Genomic DNA, 22,610 nt, shown 5'->3' on the forward strand with positions numbered 1-22,610 from the left:
TGAGGTGTTGCCTGAAATTGAATTCTATGAATGCCCATCTGTGGTAAGCCTACCGTTTGTAAAACACAAAAAAGGACGACAGGACCAAAAAAAAGACTTCCAAAAGACGGCGGCTCGTGCTTACTGGGGTGTAGCCTACCATGTGGCCCCCAATGGAATTTGATGAATTCCCATCCATGTACTAGGCCCACTGTTTGTAAAACAGGCCGTTGCATTGGCTTTATTAGTACGGATTCCTGTGACTAATCAATTTGGCTATGCAAGCTCTGAATATCAGCGTGAAATGCAAAAGTACTTTTTCGCTATGATCAACTTGTCAAAAATGGAGGGATACAAACTTGAAACCACTGATCACGACAATGGGTTGAAACTCCTGGAAAACAGTTGTGACTGTCCATTTCATATTGTCCATTTAACTTTGACCTGTCCTGTTTTTAGGATATGTTGTTAATTAACATTACAGTGCATTTTTGTAGTTGATTGAGAGCCATTTAGGTTAGGCTATTTGATGGGAGATACCTGCATGATGTAAAAAGTGTCCGTCACATTACATTATCATACATTTTCTCTCCAGTCTGTAGGCTACAGAAAAGGCCACATACTCTTTCTACCATATCCTATATCTGCTACATGACTCATGTCAGATCATTTTTTTGACGGAATGATGATGCAGAGCCACAGCGATGCGTCTCCAAAAGAACCCTGGAGAAACTCACTGGGAATGGACAAGCAAAGTGGGCACTGCTTATCACAGGGTGGCATCAACGCTCACCTAAAAATCGCATATGCCACTGGTTGAGAAAAATTGTCATTGTTTGGTCAGTTTAGCTCATAAAATGGTCAGTTTACCTCAGAAAATGCCACCCTCGTCAATCTGTCGCCATAGGCAGCTGCCTAATCCTACCTAATGAGCGAGTCCAAGCTCCAATGAATTCAGTTTGTTCTGAGGGCAAAATGGGGTGGTGCAACTCAATATTGGGATGGTGTTCCTAATGTTTGGTATACTCAGTGTAGTAAGACCAGAATGAACAAAATATCAGAATGGTATAGAGAAATGCTGAGAAACATGGAGCGTTCAATTTTCACTGCAATTTCAAATTCACTTTAAACAAACAACCTATGGAAAGGGCCAGAGGAAGAAGGGAGTGAGAGGAGATAGAACAACACTGCTTATCATGATGAATGCTCCACACGGTCGGTAACTCACTCTTGTCCTTGTGCAGTGTGATCTGTGTGAGCACGCTGAAGTCTCCTCTCTCAGGCATACAGTTGGACATGTTGAGGTAGAAGCTCTCTGAGACAGTGATCTTCCTGCCTGCCTCCTCGTCCTCCCGCCGGCTGTACATCTCCTCCAGGGAGCCCAGGATCTGCACCCTGATCAAATCACATTCATTTATTTACAGCACTTGTCATAAAGTGCTTTACAGTAATCCGGCCTGGACCCCAAGACCAAGCAAGGAAGAAGCAGGACCACAGTGGCCAAGAAAAACTCCCTAGAATGAAAAAACCTAGAGAGGACGTCTCAGAGGGGTACCCCATCCTCTTCTGGTTTTACCTGATGCCCGTGTGGCGGTTGCTGCACTTGGGCTGGCTGATGTTGTCGAACATGAGGTGGGCTTCCAGCTTGGAGGGGACATCGACGATCCAGGACACAGTGGAGTAGGACTTCATTCCCACAGGCAAACTAGGGGTGGCCAGGAGAGTCGGTACTCCTTGCTTTGGGCATACCGTGACGATGTATCTCTTGTGTGTACATCAGGGGGAGAATAACATATTTGCAGTTACAGTACTACTTTTATATAAAACAATTTATTAAAGATGTAACTTTATAGCCAAAAGTATATGTGGACACCCACTTGCTGAACATCTCATTCCAAAATCATGGGCATTCATTTGGACTTGGTCCCCCCTTTGCTGATCCATCAGCATCCACTCTTCTGGGAAGGCTTTCCACTAGATGTTGGAACATTGCTGCAGGGACTTGCTTCCATTCAGCCACAAGATTATTAGTGAGGTTGGGCACTGATGTTGGGCGATTAGACCTGGCTCGCAGTCGGCGTTCAAATTCATCCCAAACGTGTTCGATGGAGTTAAGGTCAGGGTTCTGTGCAGGCCAGTCAGGTTCTTCCACGTCAATCCCGACAAACCTTTTCTGTATGGACCTCGCTTAGTGCACGGGGCATTGTCATGCTGAAACTTTGCCACAAAGTTGGAAGCACAGTGTCATCTAGAATGTCATTGTACGCTGTAGTGTTAAGACTTCCCTTCACTGGAACTAAGGGGCCCAAACCATGAAAAACAGCCCCAGACTATTATTCAACATCCATCAAACTTTACAGTTGGCACTGCATTCGGGCAGGTAGCATTCTCCTGGCATCCGCCAAACCCAGATTCTTCCGTCGGACTGCCAGATGGTGAAGCATGATTCATCACTCCAGAGAACGCGTTTCCACTGCTCCAGAGTCCAATGACAGTGAGCTTTACACCACTCCATCCGATGCTTGGCATTGTGCATGGTGATCTTAGGCTTGTGTGCAACTGCTCGGCCATGGAAACCCATTTCATGAAGCTCCCGATGAACAGTTCTTGTGCTGACATTGCTTCCAGAGGCAGTATGGAACTTGGTAGTGAGTTGCAACCGAGGACAGTCGATTTTTACGCGCTACGCGCTTCAGCATTCTGGGGTTCCGTTCAGTGAGCTTGTGTGGCCTACCACTGAGCTGTTGTTGCTCCTAGACGTTTCCACTTCACAATAACAGCACAGTTACACCTTTAATTAAAACATTTTACCTGCAATCTCCCTGGTGAAGGAGATGTTGAGTAAAGGGTGAGAGAATGGCCACCACCTAATAAACTGCATGGTTTCACGAGTCATAGACGACCATACACCATATAATCTCTTGACTCCAAATTTACATAGATGGGATGTTTATTATATCAATATTTGCGCATTAAAGTGTTTGCATCGCCTTTTCTCGCATCACTTATTTTATCGACACAAAAATATCACACTGTCGAACGAACAAATTATCTGTAGGCATTTATACAACTGTACCGAAACTTCCAGTTTCCATCACAGCTATCGTGTTATATATATGATATGACTTGCATAAAACTGTCTGGAAATGTGGTTACTGTGTAGCTCAAAAGTTACATCTGGCTAGAACACATTTCTTGTAAGCCAGCATCTCAGCATTAGAATGTACTAGCTAAATATATCATGCTCTTTTTCCCCACAGACCTCCAGCAGCTCACTCTCTCCATCTCTGAAGAGGTTTCTCCTGAGCAGCAGGAGTGTAGTCCCGGTCTGGGGCAGGAGGACCCTTCCCAGATTAAAGAGGAACAGGAGGAACTATGGGTCATCAGTCAGAGACGAGAGCAGCTTCAAGCGATGGATTATGATACTGATTATACTGATGATTCTGCTGATACAGAAGCCTTCATATCTACTGCCAGAGTAAAAGGTGACTGTAATCAGAACCCAAGTCAGTCCTCACATGTTTACCAAATTTTAACCCAACGTGAAGAAAACACAGACAGGGATGAGCTACCCAGCACCACAATGCAAATTGAACAGATTAAAACAGAAAATGTCAGTAACAGTGACTCTCAGCCCCCATCTGCAGTCAATTCAGACTGGTCTGAAACTCAGAGTGAGAGTGGTGAAAGTGTTGATCGGATGGAGAGTGAAGAACCTCCACTCAAGTCAAAGAGAACACAGACAGAAGTTGGACCAAGCTTCCATGTCTGTACTAAAGTCAGAGAATCCACCGAGTTGTCCCATTTGAAATCCCCTATCTCCAGTAATGCTGTTCGTCATTGTAGAATATGTGCAAAACCTTTTATCACGATGACGTCTCTAGTGATTCATGCCCATAGACATAGACAGCTATCTCGGTGTGGTATCTGCGGAAGAACCTTTGAGTCTGTAGAAAGTTTGAAAGAACATCTACATTTTCATGTTGCAAGTACAGGATCACTTTCTTGTTACATCTGTGGTATACGTTTCACAGAGGATGAGGAGGTTTTGCTGGAAGAGCATATGAGAAATCACAAACTGAAACTGTATCGCTGTCTTGGGTGTAAGGAACGTTTCGATACTCGCCAGGGTCTGACATTGCATATGAGCACTCACACCAGGACTCTTGATCAGTATTGAAAATTGAAGACTGCCCTGACCTGGGCCTATGACCTGCAGCCTGAGCCTTTACAAGCAGTCTTTTTTTATTTTGAAATTGTAAAAACAATGTGAACGTGAGGGAGAAGTAGCCTATATTGTCGTAATCAAACTTCATTAAAACACGACAGCAGTTTTTGCTGAAGAAATCACTCTGATAAAATGCTCCAGTTCCATATCCTAGTAAAGGAAGCCTGAGTGAGGCCCAATGCAGTCTGTGTATACGGAAATGTCTTTTTTTATATCAAATAAACTATTGAAAGGAGAGTGTACCTTCTAATGCATAGTTACCATATGTACTCAAAAGGCTGGTTTCTCAGACAAAGATTAAGCCTAATCCTGGACTAAAAAGCACTTTCAATTGATATTAATCTCTATTTTAAAAGGAAAAATTATATCCACAAATATGTGCTAAGTGGCATAAAAAAATCTAAGTCCAGACACTTTGAAAGTTAAAAAGCCTTCAATGTGGGCTAAAACATTAAAATACACCAACGTGTATTGGTTTAGGCCTTCATCAGGGTGTCCTTAGCCCCTAGTTGTGGTTATAATTTTTGCTTTTGCATTAACATTTCTCTGCAAGAGCACTTGTGGTTGTTTTGGAATACGCTCCTGCTACTTCTTTTTCTTGGAGATGAATCTGTCTGAGAAACCATCCCAACATTTATCATGAATGGCTAGAGAAAAGGTAGCTCACTTACTTGATCACCACACAAACCACAGCCAACACAACCACCATGTGAACCAGCAGAGCTGCCACCGCACTCAGAATGGTGGTCAGAAGCAGGTCTTAGGAACAGGAACACACACACAGGTCAGTATTCACTGATATCCCATTATCAACCCACTCACATAATAATGTTTCAAATCCGGAGGCTGATAACACTTATTATACAAAACATTAGGAACGCTCCATGACAGACTGACCAGGTGAATCCAGGTGACAGCTATGATCCCTTATTGATGTCACTTGTTAAATCCACTTCAATCAGTATAGATGAAGGGGGCAAGACAGGTTAAAGAAGGATTTTTAAGCCTTGGGCAAGAACATGGTATGGTAGTAGGTGCCAGGCACATCGGTTTGTGTCAAGAACTGCAACGCTGCTTGGGGTTTTCACGCTCAACAATTTCCCTGTTTGTCAAGAATGGTCCACCACCCAAAGGACATCCAGCCAACTTGACTCAACCAGGGCCGGTCCTTGCCGCCTGTCGTAGAATTACAACATCTTAATCACATTACTTTTATATTAGAATGTATCCCTATATTAGTACATTCAGACTGTCTGTTATATCTAATAGGCAACAGAATAGTGTTCTTAGAACCCTTGAGTCTGAGAGGAGCCGCTGAGATTTTAACGCTGACAGTAGATTTACGATGGCTTGGTAATAAGACATTCCATTCCATGATTAGTGTCTGTGTGCCTGTCTGTCGGTGCCAGGGAGACCCAATCTCCTTTTTCTCTCCCATATGGCAGATGAACACTGAACTTAATCATTTGAGGGAATGACCTGGTGTCTATGTTACATTAGTATTTCTGTATAAACAAGCAGTAAACAACCTTGAGACAGAAACCTGTTGCGATGTAATCGTGATGTCTGTTGCATGAGAGCACAATGTACCTTTGTATAAATTCTCTCATCTGTGATTTGTCATAAACATCCAGGTGGATGGACTTTGCTATGAAATGCTGTGGCTTAGTCCCGCTGGTTGAGTTCTCAGGGATCACCTCCAGGGTGGTTACTGACCAACTCCATTACTGCACTAATTAAATAATAAAGTTAAATTGGTTTGAAGAAATCTAAAAGTCTCTCCTTTGATTAGAATAATTCCACCACACGCCCTAGGCGAGACCAAAAAATGTTGCTGCCGCAAAACTAGAATACTCCCAGTAAGTGAAAAAATATATTTTTTAAGACTGCAACAAAAAATGACACCCAAAAGGCGCTGGTCCGTGCTTCCATGCTCACTGAGGTGTTGCCTGAAATTGAATTCTATGAATGCCCATCTGTGGTAAGCCTACCGTTTGTAAAACACAAAAAAGGACGACAGGACCAAAAAAAAGACTTCCAAAAGACGGCGGCTCGTGCTTACTGGGGTGTAGCCTACCATGTGGCCCCCAATGGAATTTGATGAATTCCCATCCATGTACTAGGCCCACTGTTTGTAAAACAGGCCGTTGCATTGGCTTTATTAGTACGGATTCCTGTGACTAATCAATTTGGCTATGCAAGCTCTGAATATCAGCGTGAAATGCAAAAGTACTTTTTCGCTATGATCAACTTGTCAAAAATGGAGGGATACAAACTTGAAACCACTGATCACGACAATGGGTTGAAACTCCTGGAAAACAGTTGTGACTGTCCATTTCATATTGTCCATTTAACTTTGACCTGTCCTGTTTTTAGGATATGTTGTTAATTAACATTACAGTGCATTTTTGTAGTTGATTGAGAGCCATTTAGGTTAGGCTATTTGATGGGAGATACCTGCATGATGTAAAAAGTGTCCGTCACATTACATTATCATACATTTTCTCTCCAGTCTGTAGGCTACAGAAAAGGCCACATACTCTTTCTACCATATCCTATATCTGCTACATGACTCATGTCAGATCATTTTTTTGACGGAATGATGATGCAGAGCCACAGCGATGCGTCTCCAAAAGAACCCTGGAGAAACTCACTGGGAATGGACAAGCAAAGTGGGCACTGCTTATCACAGGGTGGCATCAACGCTCACCTAAAAATCGCATATGCCACTGGTTGAGAAAAATTGTCATTGTTTGGTCAGTTTAGCTCATAAAATGGTCAGTTTACCTCAGAAAATGCCACCCTCGTCAATCTGTCGCCATAGGCAGCTGCCTAATCCTACCTAATGAGCGAGTCCAAGCTCCAATGAATTCAGTTTGTTCTGAGGGCAAAATGGGGTGGTGCAACTCAATATTGGGATGGTGTTCCTAATGTTTGGTATACTCAGTGTAGTAAGACCAGAATGAACAAAATATCAGAATGGTATAGAGAAATGCTGAGAAACATGGAGCGTTCAATTTTCACTGCAATTTCAAATTCACTTTAAACAAACAACCTATGGAAAGGGCCAGAGGAAGAAGGGAGTGAGAGGAGATAGAACAACACTGCTTATCATGATGAATGCTCCACACGGTCGGTAACTCACTCTTGTCCTTGTGCAGTGTGATCTGTGTGAGCACGCTGAAGTCTCCTCTCTCAGGCATACAGTTGGACATGTTGAGGTAGAAGCTCTCTGAGACAGTGATCTTCCTGCCTGCCTCCTCGTCCTCCCGCCGGCTGTACATCTCCTCCAGGGAGCCCAGGATCTGCACCCTGATCAAATCACATTCATTTATTTACAGCACTTGTCATAAAGTGCTTTACAGTAATCCGGCCTGGACCCCAAGACCAAGCAAGGAAGAAGCAGGACCACAGTGGCCAAGAAAAACTCCCTAGAATGAAAAAACCTAGAGAGGACGTCTCAGAGGGGTACCCCATCCTCTTCTGGTTTTACCTGATGCCCGTGTGGCGGTTGCTGCACTTGGGCTGGCTGATGTTGTCGAACATGAGGTGGGCTTCCAGCTTGGAGGGGACATCGACGATCCAGGACACAGTGGAGTAGGACTTCATTCCCACAGGCAAACTAGGGGTGGCCAGGAGAGTCGGTACTCCTTGCTTTGGGCATACCGTGACGATGTATCTCTTGTGTGTACATCAGGGGGAGAATAACATATTTGCAGTTACAGTACTACTTTTATATAAAACAATTTATTAAAGATGTAACTTTATAGCCAAAAGTATATGTGGACACCCACTTGCTGAACATCTCATTCCAAAATCATGGGCATTCATTTGGACTTGGTCCCCCCTTTGCTGATCCATCAGCATCCACTCTTCTGGGAAGGCTTTCCACTAGATGTTGGAACATTGCTGCAGGGACTTGCTTCCATTCAGCCACAAGATTATTAGTGAGGTTGGGCACTGATGTTGGGCGATTAGACCTGGCTCGCAGTCGGCGTTCAAATTCATCCCAAACGTGTTCGATGGAGTTAAGGTCAGGGTTCTGTGCAGGCCAGTCAGGTTCTTCCACGTCAATCCCGACAAACCTTTTCTGTATGGACCTCGCTTAGTGCACGGGGCATTGTCATGCTGAAACTTTGCCACAAAGTTGGAAGCACAGTGTCATCTAGAATGTCATTGTACGCTGTAGTGTTAAGACTTCCCTTCACTGGAACTAAGGGGCCCAAACCATGAAAAACAGCCCCAGACTATTATTCAACATCCATCAAACTTTACAGTTGGCACTGCATTCGGGCAGGTAGCATTCTCCTGGCATCCGCCAAACCCAGATTCTTCCGTCGGACTGCCAGATGGTGAAGCATGATTCATCACTCCAGAGAACGCGTTTCCACTGCTCCAGAGTCCAATGACAGTGAGCTTTACACCACTCCATCCGATGCTTGGCATTGTGCATGGTGATCTTAGGCTTGTGTGCAACTGCTCGGCCATGGAAACCCATTTCATGAAGCTCCCGATGAACAGTTCTTGTGCTGACATTGCTTCCAGAGGCAGTATGGAACTTGGTAGTGAGTTGCAACCGAGGACAGTCGATTTTTACGCGCTACGCGCTTCAGCATTCTGGGGTTCCGTTCAGTGAGCTTGTGTGGCCTACCACTGAGCTGTTGTTGCTCCTAGACGTTTCCACTTCACAATAACAGCACAGTTACACCTTTAATTAAAACATTTTACCTGCAATCTCCCTGGTGAAGGAGATGTTGAGTAAAGGGTGAGAGAATGGCCACCTCTCTTTCCCTCCCATTGTCGAGGCTGAAGCTGTGATGGACACGTTAGTGTGGACCTGGACTTTGTGCATGGCTCACTGAGGGCAGAACTGACCCACGGTGGTGCCGCCATCGTCCTCGGCCACGGTGAGAGTGACAGAGCAGTTGCAGGGTTGTTCTGGCAGGAACTGCCTGAGGCTGCCAGTAGTGGGCAGGAGCTCTACCGTTCCATGCAGAGGGGGACGGAGGATCCAGGTGACACTGCCCAGGGGAGCGGGAAGACACCTCTCCAGGACGGGCGCCGTCAGAGGGACAGGGGCTGCTGCTGCTGGGCAGCCCCTCCAGTGACGGCACTCTGAGAAATGGAGAAGAGGTAAAGGATACAAACCAAAATAAAGTTGAATATATACAATGTTTGTGGTGCCTTAGGATCTAAAGAAGGACAAAGTATTTGTTCATCCTAATTATCACACTCCAGATATTGTTTCAAGTGTAAGGGAAGCCAAAAAAGTAGCATTGAATTGCAGTGATTGTTTAGTTAGGGCTTAAGGCCACAGTCACACATGTTGAACGGTATATCATGTTATTCTTCCACGACATCAAGCCAGACCAACACAATGAGAAGTTAATGACTGGGCGAGCAGCATAGTGTTAATAATAATGCTTATGGTTATATAACTCAGAGCAGAGCAGTGTTACTAGTTAGGCCTTAGTTACCTATGATTCTGATGGCGGTCAGTAGCAGCTCCTGACTTGGGCAGTCCTGGAAGGACAGCTGAGAGATTTTCGCTGAGGGAACATTGATTTTCTCCTGGATGACAGAGTTCAGCTTCAGCTCACAGTCAGACATGGGGTGGTCTTCTCAATATGGAGAGAAAGACTCCGCTCTTTCCTCAGGTCCACGTTGCACAACACTGCAAAGTATAGTAGAGAGAATTATTTATTTCAGCTTTTAGTTCTTTCATCACATTCCCCGTGGGTCAGAAGTTTACATACACTCAATTAGTATTTGGTAACATTGCCTTTAAATTGTTTAACTTGGGTCAAACGTTTCGAGTAGCCTTCCACAAGCTTCCCACAATAAGTTGGGTGAATTCTGGACCATTCCTCCTGACAGAGCTGGTGTAACTGAGTCAGGTTTGTAGGCCTCCTTGATCACACACGCTTTTCAGTTCTGCCCACAAATTTTCTATAGAATTGAGGTCAGGGCTTTGTGATGGCCACTCCAATACCTTGACTTCGTTGTCGTTAAGCCATTTTTACACAACTTTGGAGGTATGCTTGGGGTCATTGTCCATTTGGAAGACCCATTTGCGACCAAGCTTTAACTTCCTGACTGATGTCTTGAGATGTTGCTTTAATATATCCATATAATTTTCCTTTCCTCATGATACCATTTATTTTGTGAAGTGCACCAGTCACTCTTGCAGCAAAACACCCCCACAACATGATGCTGCCACCCCCGTGTTTCACGGTTGGGATGGTGTTCTTCGGCTTGCAAGCATCCCCGTTTTTCCTCCAAACATAACGATGGTCATTATGGCCAAACAGTTCTATTTCTTTTTTCATCAGACCAGAGGACATTTCTCCAAAAAGTACGATCTTTGTCCCCATGTGCAGTTGCAAACCGTAGTCTGGATTTTTTATGGCGGTTTTGGAGTGGTGGCTTCTTCCTTGCTGAGCGGCCTTTCGGTTATGTCAATATAGGACTCGTTTTACGGTGGATATAGATACTTTTGTACCTGTTTCCTCCAGCATCTTCACAAGGTCCTTTGCTGTTGTTCTGGGATTGATTTGCACTTTTCGCACCAAAGTACGCTCTAGGGGACAGAACGTGCCTCCTTCCTGAGCGGTATGACAGCTGTGTGGTCCCATGGTGTTTATACTTGTGTACTATTGTTTGTACAGATGAACGTGGTACCTTCAGGCGTTTGAAATTGCTCACAAGGATGAACCAGACTTGTGGAGGTCTACAATTTTTTTCTGAGGTCTTGGCTGGTTTCTTTTGATTTTCCCATGATGTCAAGCAAAGAGGCAATGAGTTTCAAGGTAGGCCTTGAAATATATCCACAGGTACACCTCCAATTGACTCAAATTATGTAAATTAGGCTATCAGAAGCTTCTAAAGCCATGACAATTTTCTGGAATTTTCCAAGCTGTTTAAAGGCAGTCAACTTAGTGTATGTAAACTTCTGGCCCACTGGAATTGTGATACAGTGAATTATAAGTGAAATAATCTGTCTGTAAACAATTGCTGGGAAAATTACTTGTGTCATGCACAAAGTAGATGTTCTAACCGACTTGCCAAAACTACAGTTTGTTAACAAGAAATTTGTGGAGTGGTTGAAAAACAAGTTTTAATGACTCCAACCTAAGTGTATGTAAACTTCCGACTTCAACTGTAGCTGCACATCCACTTCCACTTACTAACTTACTATAACTCATGCAGGCCCACAGCAAAATTAAGACAAGGATTTCACATTTAGGAAGAAGACTACCAAGAGTCTGCCCCAGTGACAATTTGCATTGTTAAAAGCTGTATATGTGATCTACAGTAATCCCCTTTTGTGGTTGTAAACATTAACCACAAGACAGAGTGGATGATTGTGGACTACATGAAAAAGAGGACTGAGCACGCCCCAATTTTCATCGACAGGGCTGCAGTGGAGCAGATTGAGAGCTTCAAGTTCCTTGGTGTCCACATCACCAACAAACTAACATAGTCCAAGCACACCAAGACAGTTGTGAAGAGGGCATGACAAAACCTATTCCCTCTCAGGAGACTGAAAAGATTTGGTTGCATCACTGCCTGGTATGGCAACTGCTCGGCCTCCGACCGCAAGGCACTACAGAGCGTAGTGCGTACGGCCCAGTACATCACTGGGGCCAAGCTTCCTGCCATCCAGGACCTCTATACCAGACGGTGTCAAAGGAAGGCTCTAAAATGGTCAAAGACTCCAGCCACCCTAGTCATAGACTGTTCTCTCTGCTACCGCACGGCAAGCGGTACCGGAGCGGCAAGTCTAGGTCCAAGAGGCTTCTAAACAGCTTCTACCCCCAAGCCATAAGACTCCTGAACACCTAATCAAATTGCTACCCAGACTATTTGCATTGTTCCCCCTCCCACTCTTTTACACCACTGCTACTCTCTGTTGTTACCATCTATGCATAGTCACTTTAATAACTCTACCTACAGTACATGTACATATTACCTCAACTAACCTGTGCCCCCGCACATTGATTCTGTACCGGCACCCCCCTGTATACAGTCTCGCTATTGTTATTTTACTGCTGCTCTTTAATTACCTGTTACTTTTATTTCTTATTCTTATCCACATTTTTTAAAACTGCATTGTTGGTTAGGGGCTCGTTAGTAAGCATTTCACTGTAAGGTCTACACCTGTTATATTCGGCGCATGTGACTAATAAGATTTGATTTGATTTGAGAGTGGAGTATGTAGTATGTTGGATCTGTACAACTATAGTAGCTATTACCACTACTACTACATAATCTAAATACCTGTGACCCTACACAACAATTGGCCTTAAAGGGATAGTCACCCATCCCTTTGATACTTTATGATAATTTGGACAAGATGAGCAAAAAATGCTAATATACAGTGCATTCGGAAAGTATTCAGACCCCTTCATCTTTTCCACATTTTGTTAAGTTACAGCCTTATTCTAAAATGGTTACAATAAATGTGTTCCTCATCAATCTACACACAATACCTCATAATGATTAAGCAAAAACAGGTTTGTACATTTACATTTTTTTAAATACCTTATTTACATAAGTATTCAGACCTTTTGCAATGAGACTCAAAATTGAGCTCAGCTGCATCCTGTTTCCATTGATCATCCTTGAGATGTTTCTACAACTTGATTGGAGTCCACCTGTGGTAAATTCAATTGATTGGACATGATTTGTAAAGGCACACACCTGTCTATGTCAGGTCCCACCGGTCTGCCTTGAACTGAGCAATCGAGGCAGAAGGGCCTTGGTCAGGGAGGTGACCAAAAACCCGATGGTCACTCTGACAGAGCTCCAGTTCCTCTGTGGAGATGGGAGAACCTTCCAGAAGGACAACCATCTCTGCAGCACTCCACCAATCAGGACTTTATGGTAGAATGGCCAGACGGATGCCACTCCTCAGTAAAATGCACATGACAGCCTGCTTGGAGTTTGCCAAAAGGTACCTAAAGGACTCTCAGACCATGAAAAACAAGATTCTCTGGTCTGATGAAACCAAGATTGAACTCTTTGGCCTCAATGCCAAGCGTCACATCTGAAGGAAACCAGGCACCGCTCATCACCTGGCCAATACCATCCCTAAGGTGAAGCATGGTGGTGGAGGCATCATACTGTGGGGAGGTTTTTCAGCGGCAGGGACTGGGAGAATAGTAAGGATTGAGGGAAAGATGAACGGAGCAAGTCTCTGAATGTCCTTGAGTGGCCTAGCCAGAGCCCGGACTTGAAATCGATCAAACATCTCTAGAGAGACCTGAAAATAGCTGTTCAGGTTGGATGTTCCCCATCCAACCTGACAGAACTTGAGAGGATCAGCAAGAAGACTCAAGGCTGTAATCGCCTAAACCGGTTTTTGCTTTGTCATTATGGGGTATTGTGTGTTGATAGATGAGGGGGGGGGGAAACAATTTAATCAATTTTAGAATAAGGCTGTAATGTAATAAAATGTGGGAAAAGTGAAGGGGTCTGAATACTTTCCGAATGCACTGTAGGTACCATAACTTCAGTTGAGGCTCAGTGGGAGGAGCTATAGGAGGGTTGCCTCAATGTAATGTCTGGAATGGAAAAATGGAACAAGTCAAACATGTGGTTTCCATATGTTTGTGTTTTAGACTGTTACATTTATTCCATTCCAGCCATTACAATGAGCCCATCCTCCTACCGCTCCTCCCACCAGTCTCCTCTGCATGACTTGCATGGGATTTGTGACACATGCTAAAACGTTAGCATTTAAAAACAGAGCAAGGGAAACTAAACCAAAGCATGGATTGCAGTCATACCATGTCTAATCTCCTAACCCAGATTTCCTTCTGTGTTCATTTGTGTTAGGAATTGAGAGGGAAAGAGCAGGGCTTTCCACAAACTCACATACAGTATGATTCATCTTCTTCCCTTTTTTACTAAAGCTGTGTTTTCCAAACCTTTCCTGGAGCACACCTAGCCATTCCACTTCCCTATTCCAGTACCAGCACACCTGATTCAACTAATCAAGAGCTTGATGTAGTTGACCAATTGAATCAGGCATGCTGGTAATGGAAAATATCAAATCGGTCAAATTGCTGGGGATACTCAAGGATGGTTTTGGAAAAACTTTTCTAAAGCCATCTAGTTTATTGTAATCAGTGTCCTGTACCGACCTGGAAGACTCTTCCTCTTGGCTGAAACCTTGAAGCGGAGGGAGAGACCAGTGGAGCCGTCTCCGATCCTGTTCATCTCACAGTTCCTTAGGATCAGGGAGAAGGAGTCCCGGCGTTTGGCCGGCTGGGGGTCCGACAGCTTCTTCACCACCGCGAACCGCCCGTTACCGTGGTGATACTCCACGGCCGGCTCCTTCTTCAGGCACTGTGGCTGGGTCTGACCCAGGAAGACAACCGTAGCGTTGTGTTTGGGAGGGACCACAAACTTTCCCTCCATCAGGTCATCGTCAGGGAAACTATTCGGGTAGTTTGGAGAGAGCAACTCCGAAGATGACGTCCCTTCCGGTAAAGTCACTTTGAGGACAGCAAGTGCTGAGGGACAATGATATGTTGATGAAGTGTCAGAAAATACAAGGTTAACCAGGTCCATTAAATCATGTCTGTAGCCATGACTAAAAACATACAGACATAAGTAATCCATTTATATTAATGAAATGAAAACAATGTGATTTTACGTCAGTTGTCTGAAACCACTGTCTGACCAACTCACATTTGATTTCCTCTCCAACAGACACGTTGAACATGGTGGGGTTCAGTTTCCGTCTTCCGGTGACCTCCAGAGAGAGCCTGCCCTGGTTCAAGACCTGAGCCCCAGAGACGCTGCTGGTCCTGCAGTACGTCCCGATGGCAGCCTCCCCTGTCCTCTGGAGGGCTAGCAGGGTATACGTGTGCTGGTCTGGACATCTCTCAGAGGGCAGGATCTGTCTCAGCCCCATCTGGGTGAAGTCCAAATGGAACGCCCGTGGTACCGGGGCCTTCAGGTTCCAGATAAAGGTACGGTTGAAGTTCTGGAGTGGAAGCGTTCCGGTTCTAGACTCAATGGGGGTGATGTCTCCATTACAGGACCGTGTGGTACAATCTGATGGAAGGAGGGTAGGAGTTAGAGGAAGTCAATACAGAGACGAACACACAGGTATGCTCACACACAAAGTCACATATGGACTATGTATTTTGAAAATGCACACAGGTATCCCACTTGTAAACACTATGTAATAGCAATATAACCTGTTAGGCGGGCTGTCCCGACATCGGTACACCTATGACAACATCCCCCCACCCCCCCCCACACTGATTAGCATCGCTAGCATAGCGTCACAATTAAATAGTAGCATCTAAATATCATTAAATCACAAGTCCAAGACACCAAATGAAAGATACAGATCTTGTGAATAAAGCCACCATTTCAGATTTTTAAAATGTTTTACAGGGAAGACAAAATATGTAAATCTATTAGCTAACCACGTTAGCAAAAGACACCATTTTTCTTTGTCCACCATTTTTTCTCTCCACCACTAGCTATCACCAATTCGGCCAAATAAAGATATTGATAGCCACTAACCAAGAAAAAACCTCATCAGATGACAGTCTGATAACATATTTATTGTATAGGATAGGTTTTGTTAGAAAAATGTGCATATTTCAGGTAGAAATCCTAGTTTACAATTGCACCCACCATCACAACTCGACTAGAATAAATACACAGAGCAACGTGTATTACCTAATTACTAATCATAAAACATTTCTTAAAAATACACAACTCACAGCAATGGAAAGACACAGATCTTGTGAATTCAGACAATATTTCAGATGTTCTAAGTGTTTTACAGCGAAAACACAATAAATCGTTATATTAGCATACCACATGTGCAAACGTTACCAGAGCATCGATTCAAGCCAAAGAGAGCGATAACGTAATCATCGCCAAAATATATTAATTTTTTCACTAACCTTCTCAGAATTCTTCCGATGACACTCCTGTAACATCATATTACAACATACATATAGAGTTTGTTCGAAAATGTGCATATTTAGCCATAAAAAAACGTGGTTATACAATGAAAATAGTAGCAAAACAAGCCTGAAAATGTCGGTCGCCATCTTTCAGAGTGATCTAGTTTAATCAATAGCTAATCATATACTTGACTAAAAAATACAGGGTTGACAGGAATCGAAAGACAAATTAGTTCTTAATGCAATCGCTGAATTACATTTCTAAAATTATCCTTACTGTGCAATACAGGGTTCGCCAAGCGAAGCTATACCAAACAAAATGGCGGAATATGCGTTTAAATTTTTTCGACAGAACAACGATTTATCATATTAAATATTTCTTACTATGAGGTGATCTTCCATCAGAATCTTGGGCAATGTATCCTTTCTTGGGTCTAATCTTCTTTTGGTCGAAAGATGTCCTCTGTCCGTCGAAATGCCCACTAACGTTCGACCGGTACTGGAAACGTGCCCATCGCTTCAAAGTGCACCACAAAGAAAATGCCTCAAAATCGCACTAAACGGATATAAATTGCTATAAAACGGTTTAAATTAACTACCTTATGATGTTTTTAACACCAATAACGAGTAAAAACATGACCGGCGATATATAAGTGGCTAAACCAAAGCTTGGAAAGAGAGGAGGTCCAACGTCCTTCGTGCGTCAGGCGCAGGCAGGAAAAGAAAGCTACTTCCGGTATTTCTTGTTTTATACAGGCCATGATTGCGCAATCGACTCCATTCAAAGCGTCACCACGTACTGACATCCAGGGGAAGACGTAAGCAGTGTTTGTATCCTCATAGCATTTACAGGGACCTTAAAACCGACCCCAGATCAGGGGCCAAGATTTCTGAAATCTGACTCCCTGTCAGGAAAAGTGCTGTAGAAGGAGCTGTGTTTCACTCAGAGACAAAATTCCAACGGCTATAGAAACTAGAGAGTGTTTTCTATCCAATAATAACAATAATATGCATATTGTACGAGCAAGAATTGAGTACGAGGCCGTTTGAAATGGGCACCCTTAATCAGAGCTACTCAATACTGCCCCTGCAGCCCAAACAGGATAACTACAGTGCACAATGTGCCTATACTGTAATGACACTGTATTTCTGTACCATGTGGACAAGCTATAGACACTCTAAGGACACTATGGACATTCTAAATACCATGGGACCACAACCATTATATATTTCATAAAGTTCGTACCTATTTCCCTGACCACTTCCACAGTGAAGACTTCCTCTGGTTTGGGGCAGGTGAGCTCCATGTTCACAGCAGCTTTGGGGTCTGTCAGCAGCACCACATAATCAATTCCAGCCCTGGAGCAGGACTTCTTCAAGCCTGTACCGGTGCATACAGTACACTTTGACCCCCTGCTGCGCTCTGAACTCTAGCTGATGTTGACATTAGTGCCCTCGTCAGGGGTGAGGGTCAGTGTCACACCCTCTGAAAGAACAACAACCAAGGAAGGGATTGATGAATTATGGTAGAAGAGTGGCATCAGTTGGGGAGGCAGGGTTGTTCTATACCACATGGGTATTTTACATAACCACACCTCTGTCAAAACTATATTAATTTGTACAAAACATAGACAAGAGTCTTAGAATACAAAAAAATGTCATTTTTTTCTCTGACTGTCAATGAAGACTACTACTCAGCAGACAGAAAAGACAACTGATGTTTTTCTCAGCCTGACCAGAAGTCCTTTTTACCACAGTGTGTTAGAAACGACTCTTATGACTGAGGGAGTGGGTAGGGAGATGGTCGATGTCAACAGCTTGACTCCACTTCCACGTCTGTGAGCTACGTCCTACTGAACAAACATAGGCCTGGCCGTTCAACAGTTCAAACTGCCATATATCTGTGATGCTGTATCCATAAATGTCCTTATCTTTAGACAATCACTCTCTTCCTCTTCCTCTCTCTCTGAAGCACACACACACACACACACACACACACACAAGCGCTCTCTCTCTCTCCTTCTATCTGTCTGACTTATGCTTTCCCCAAAACCTTACCTAGTAACATAGCCGAGATATAATCTGATTGTGTGACTGTTTGACAATGGAGATGTTACTGGGAAGCCCTGTTTGTCCCTCGCTGTTACATGTACAGCTATTACAGTCCAGCTGTCACTGTTGACACTGGGATAAGATGTGTAAGCCACAACTTACGGGGGCTTGACTAAACATTATTCTGCCTACCTAGCTATATCATTACAAACCAAACTGCTCCTACAGATTGTAGAAAAAAGAACAAAGGGATGTGCAGCTAGGATACAATAGTAGTTATTTGTAAATTGAAGGTGCTCTTGATAAAGGGGTTAATTGGTCATCCTAAAAACAAGGAGGACCAAGGCACTCTAAGGCCTTTTAAATATATGAAGAGTGCCTGGTCCTCGACCTCCTTGTTTTTTTATGCTGATCCTACAGTATTGTCTGACCTATGCAAATACTGCCCTCCCTCCTGTAATCTTCAATGCAAGCTCAGCGGCCCTGGTGTACATATAGAAATTGATAAGCCATTGTTCCACCTGATTCCTAACAAAATATTAGATGAGTTGGAAGTTCTTTCAAGAGTTAGTTGGCCTTTGGATAGAACCAATGCATCAACAGTCCTCCCATCATTCCTATTTATCCACTGAACCAGACTGATGCATTAAAGATGTTTTCCTATGTTTATTCATAAAGCACAACATGGGCCAGTCAACATCTATGTTGTCTGTCATTTGCATCCCATCTACACACTTTTTATTTAGGAAACTGACTGGCCTTTCAAAGGTCTGTGTGTGGTTGTGCCAGTGTCAACAACAATTATTTAATGCACAGTCTACCTATAGAATACATCCTCTTCCAATTCAAGAATATCCCTGCAACTTCATAATACTGTTAGTGTCTATCAGTAAGTGTTATCATGGGCAACATTTCATAGAACATATCATTGTATACATATCTACATTTCAATCTTCATAGACAATTGCAATGACCTAGTCATGAAATAAAAAGGAAATCAAATAATTTCCCTATTCTTCATTTTTTTTTTTTTTTTACAGAATCATAATAATCACAAATGTATTAGGGTTCACTTCTAAATGTTTAAAACTATTACCAAATTACCAAAATCTTAAAATGATAATTCTGTTTACTGACACTCAACAGTGACTAGCCCTATATTGGACTAAAGGAGCCTAACATTACTCCTTAGTTCAAGAACCTTACATGTTCTGTTTAATGGGTGAATTGGCTCTGGAAGCCAAAACAGCCAAATACTCCATCTAAACGTGAATCGAATCTCAATTAAGGTACGGTTCTAGAAACATAAATCCCTCTAATTTTATATCACATTAAAATAATTTCACAAATGCAAAATACAAAGTTACTGTACTGTACACAGTTTTCATTGGTTTAAACACAGTTGCAGCAGACAGTATTTTTAAATTACAACATGTTTGTGGCATCTGCCTTCCATCTACACACAGGTGTTCAGAGAAGATAGTTAATTAGCACAGGTAGTCCACTATGTCTTCAATCTATAACAGGGAAGTATGATTGTGTGGGTATCCTAACCCTATAAAGATGTGTATCAATTTAGCCGAAATGAAAGACAAGGTCCTTATGCTTCCAAAACCGTACCGCAAGCGACGCTTGTTAATGTTCAAATCGAGCATCCATCCGTGAATTCACCAGAGAGATAGATGGTGGTGAGGGCCTGAGATGCAGGACTGTTCCCTGCGAGGATAAGCAATGACGGGGATAATGACTGTGAACAGGAGCAGCAAGGAGGATCAACAAAAGGGGCTGCGAGGAGCTTGTTGAGAGAGACTCTTCTCTCCTTTCACAAACATAATTGAACACAAGGATGCTTCCCACTGGGCACACCATGTCATTTCAACGTGGAAATGTGGGTCATATTTGTTTGAGATGTTGATCAATGAGATTTCAATCTTTATTCACCCACTCAAAATGACAGCCATAATTTGTTTGAATTCCCAATGTATCACTGTGCTTTCAAACATTTTAAAAGCACAACCAAACTCCAATGAGTTATTTAGTTGTCATCTAAATGTGTTATCACTGCACTTTCAACCATTTAAAAGTACATTTATATGCTTAATCTCATAGCACAACCAAATGACCTGGATTGCAGTTGAGATTACATGAAAGTACATAGTGCAAGTGATCAATGCTTTTCGAGATTCTGCACAGATTATTATAGCAGTTGTGAAGATCTCCACAGACCTGCGACCTTTGCGTGCTATCTTGAACATGCACACTTTCTATGATGACATAAGAAGCCATTTATAGCTACAGTAGGCTAACTTCACGTTGTGACCATGGATGTGTTACTCATTTTAAGGTTGAATTACATTAGTTTGTAAGATATACTTAATTTTAGGCTATTTACTCTATTACAAAATAATATTGAATTGTGTTTGGTTGACAACGCAACCAAATATCAAAATTTAAAGGATATCTAATGCTTTGATAGTTTCATCTGAGCCACTGGCTTAATCCTATTCTTTAACGTTTATTTTTGGTTTAGTTGGAGACGTGAATCCAACAAACAATTTGTTAACTTGTCGACAAGTTAATAGGCTATTTACTGTATCGCAAAAGTGATATTGAATTGTATTTTGTTGTCAACGCAACCAAATATCAACTTTATTTAAAGTGCATTTAATGTTTGATTTGATTTAGTCCTATTCTTTAACTTTTCTTGGTTGAGATGACGATTTGAATCCAACATATCAATAATTAATTTTTAGACAAATTGGAATTAAAGGCAGACTTATTCAGTGGCACAGATGGAACTATCCAAGTAGAAGATACATCTCCTTCAAATGGTGATATTTGGTTGCGTTGACAACCAAACACAATTCAATGCCCAGTTTGTATAAACATTTATCATTTATATGTTGGATTCATGTCTCCATCTCAGACAAAAATCTAAGTTAAATAATAAGACCTCATCTAATCAAAGTTTAAATAAAGTTTAGTTTGATTTAGTCCTATTCTTTAACCATGATTTTTGGTTGAGATGGAGACGTGAGTCCAACATTTCAATGATTAACTTGAAGATAAAATTTGAACTCAACCAAAGCTTGAAACCCTAGGCCTATATGTATGGTCTATTTTTTGTTGAACCCTGAGTTGAATTGAAACAATAGCTGTAGATTCCATGTCACCATATGTTGACAAACTCAACCAGTTTGTACACAGTGGTTTGTGTGTTACTCAGAAACACATAAGCACATCAACTTGCTTACCTAAATATTCTCATTGCCTACTCACATTTGAAAGATGAATACAAATTCCCAGCTGCTATTCCCTGAAGCTTTCTCAAACAAAGAATGGAGCTTTATCGTTTCTCTTTCAGTTACAGGCCATAGCTCATTTCACCGACCCAGTCTATTTGCGTAATCGGTCACTAAGCAGTTCGTTAAAAATAAATAGGTCTCCTCACCTCCGTATTATATAAAACAAATACATTTTATTTATTTATTAATTCATGTTATTTCATACAAATATGTTACCAGCTTAGTTTTAATTGTGTTATATATCTAAATCTAACATTATAAATAATATAAAACAATATCAGAGAGGGGTTGCCATTACGTCAAAATATTTGATACAACATCCAAAATAAATTCAGGTAGGCCTATGACATTTATGCATTTATTCTTGACAAGATATACCCACCACGTATTACAGCACACTTTTTAACTCAAGTTCATGAGAAAAACTGCAATTTCTCTCTACATAAACACAACAAATAGCAGGCCTCAGTGGTGTGTGTAGCGGAGGGTATGCGCAGGTTTACACCGTACACCCACTTCTTTTTCAGTGGGCATTGCGTGTATTTCTTAATGTTTAGCTTAAATGTTGATAAACTATTATTTCTTCACATTTTAGATGCAGCAATGGCGGTAGGCCTACGTGGGTATGTTCCAAAATGCAATTAGCAGGAAAACACCATTCTAAAATGTGCACAGCATATGTGAGAGGTTTGATGGATGGCGATTGAAATATCCATAAGAAAATTAGATATGAGGGAGATCTAAAGACGCAACAACCTTCATCAGTTTCTAATATGAATAGGATAATGCATTTGGCTGCTAGACAAATAAATACAGTTGAAAGAAAACCAGTAGAACAGGTGAACGCATATGAGGAAGTCTTTATAAAATTATTACCTCCATGTTTCTATGCAATGGTAAGACATGCCTCATAATATGAAGTAAAATGTCCAGGTTTCAAACAATTAAGGAACAGGAAAAATATAGTGATGCTAATGATAGGCCTAACCGTCTTCTGGTAGATGGAAAGGCTTTCCCAAAAACCTTGTCAATTAAATGTTAACTAGCTACAAAGTAGCCAATGTCTACCTGGCAGAATGAAATCATGATTCTTTGCATTAATCCAGT

The sequence above is a fragment of the Salvelinus namaycush genome, chromosome 37, assembly GCF_016432855.1.
Source record: "Salvelinus namaycush isolate Seneca chromosome 37, SaNama_1.0, whole genome shotgun sequence".
Classification (NCBI taxonomy): Eukaryota; Metazoa; Chordata; class Actinopteri; order Salmoniformes; family Salmonidae; genus Salvelinus; species Salvelinus namaycush.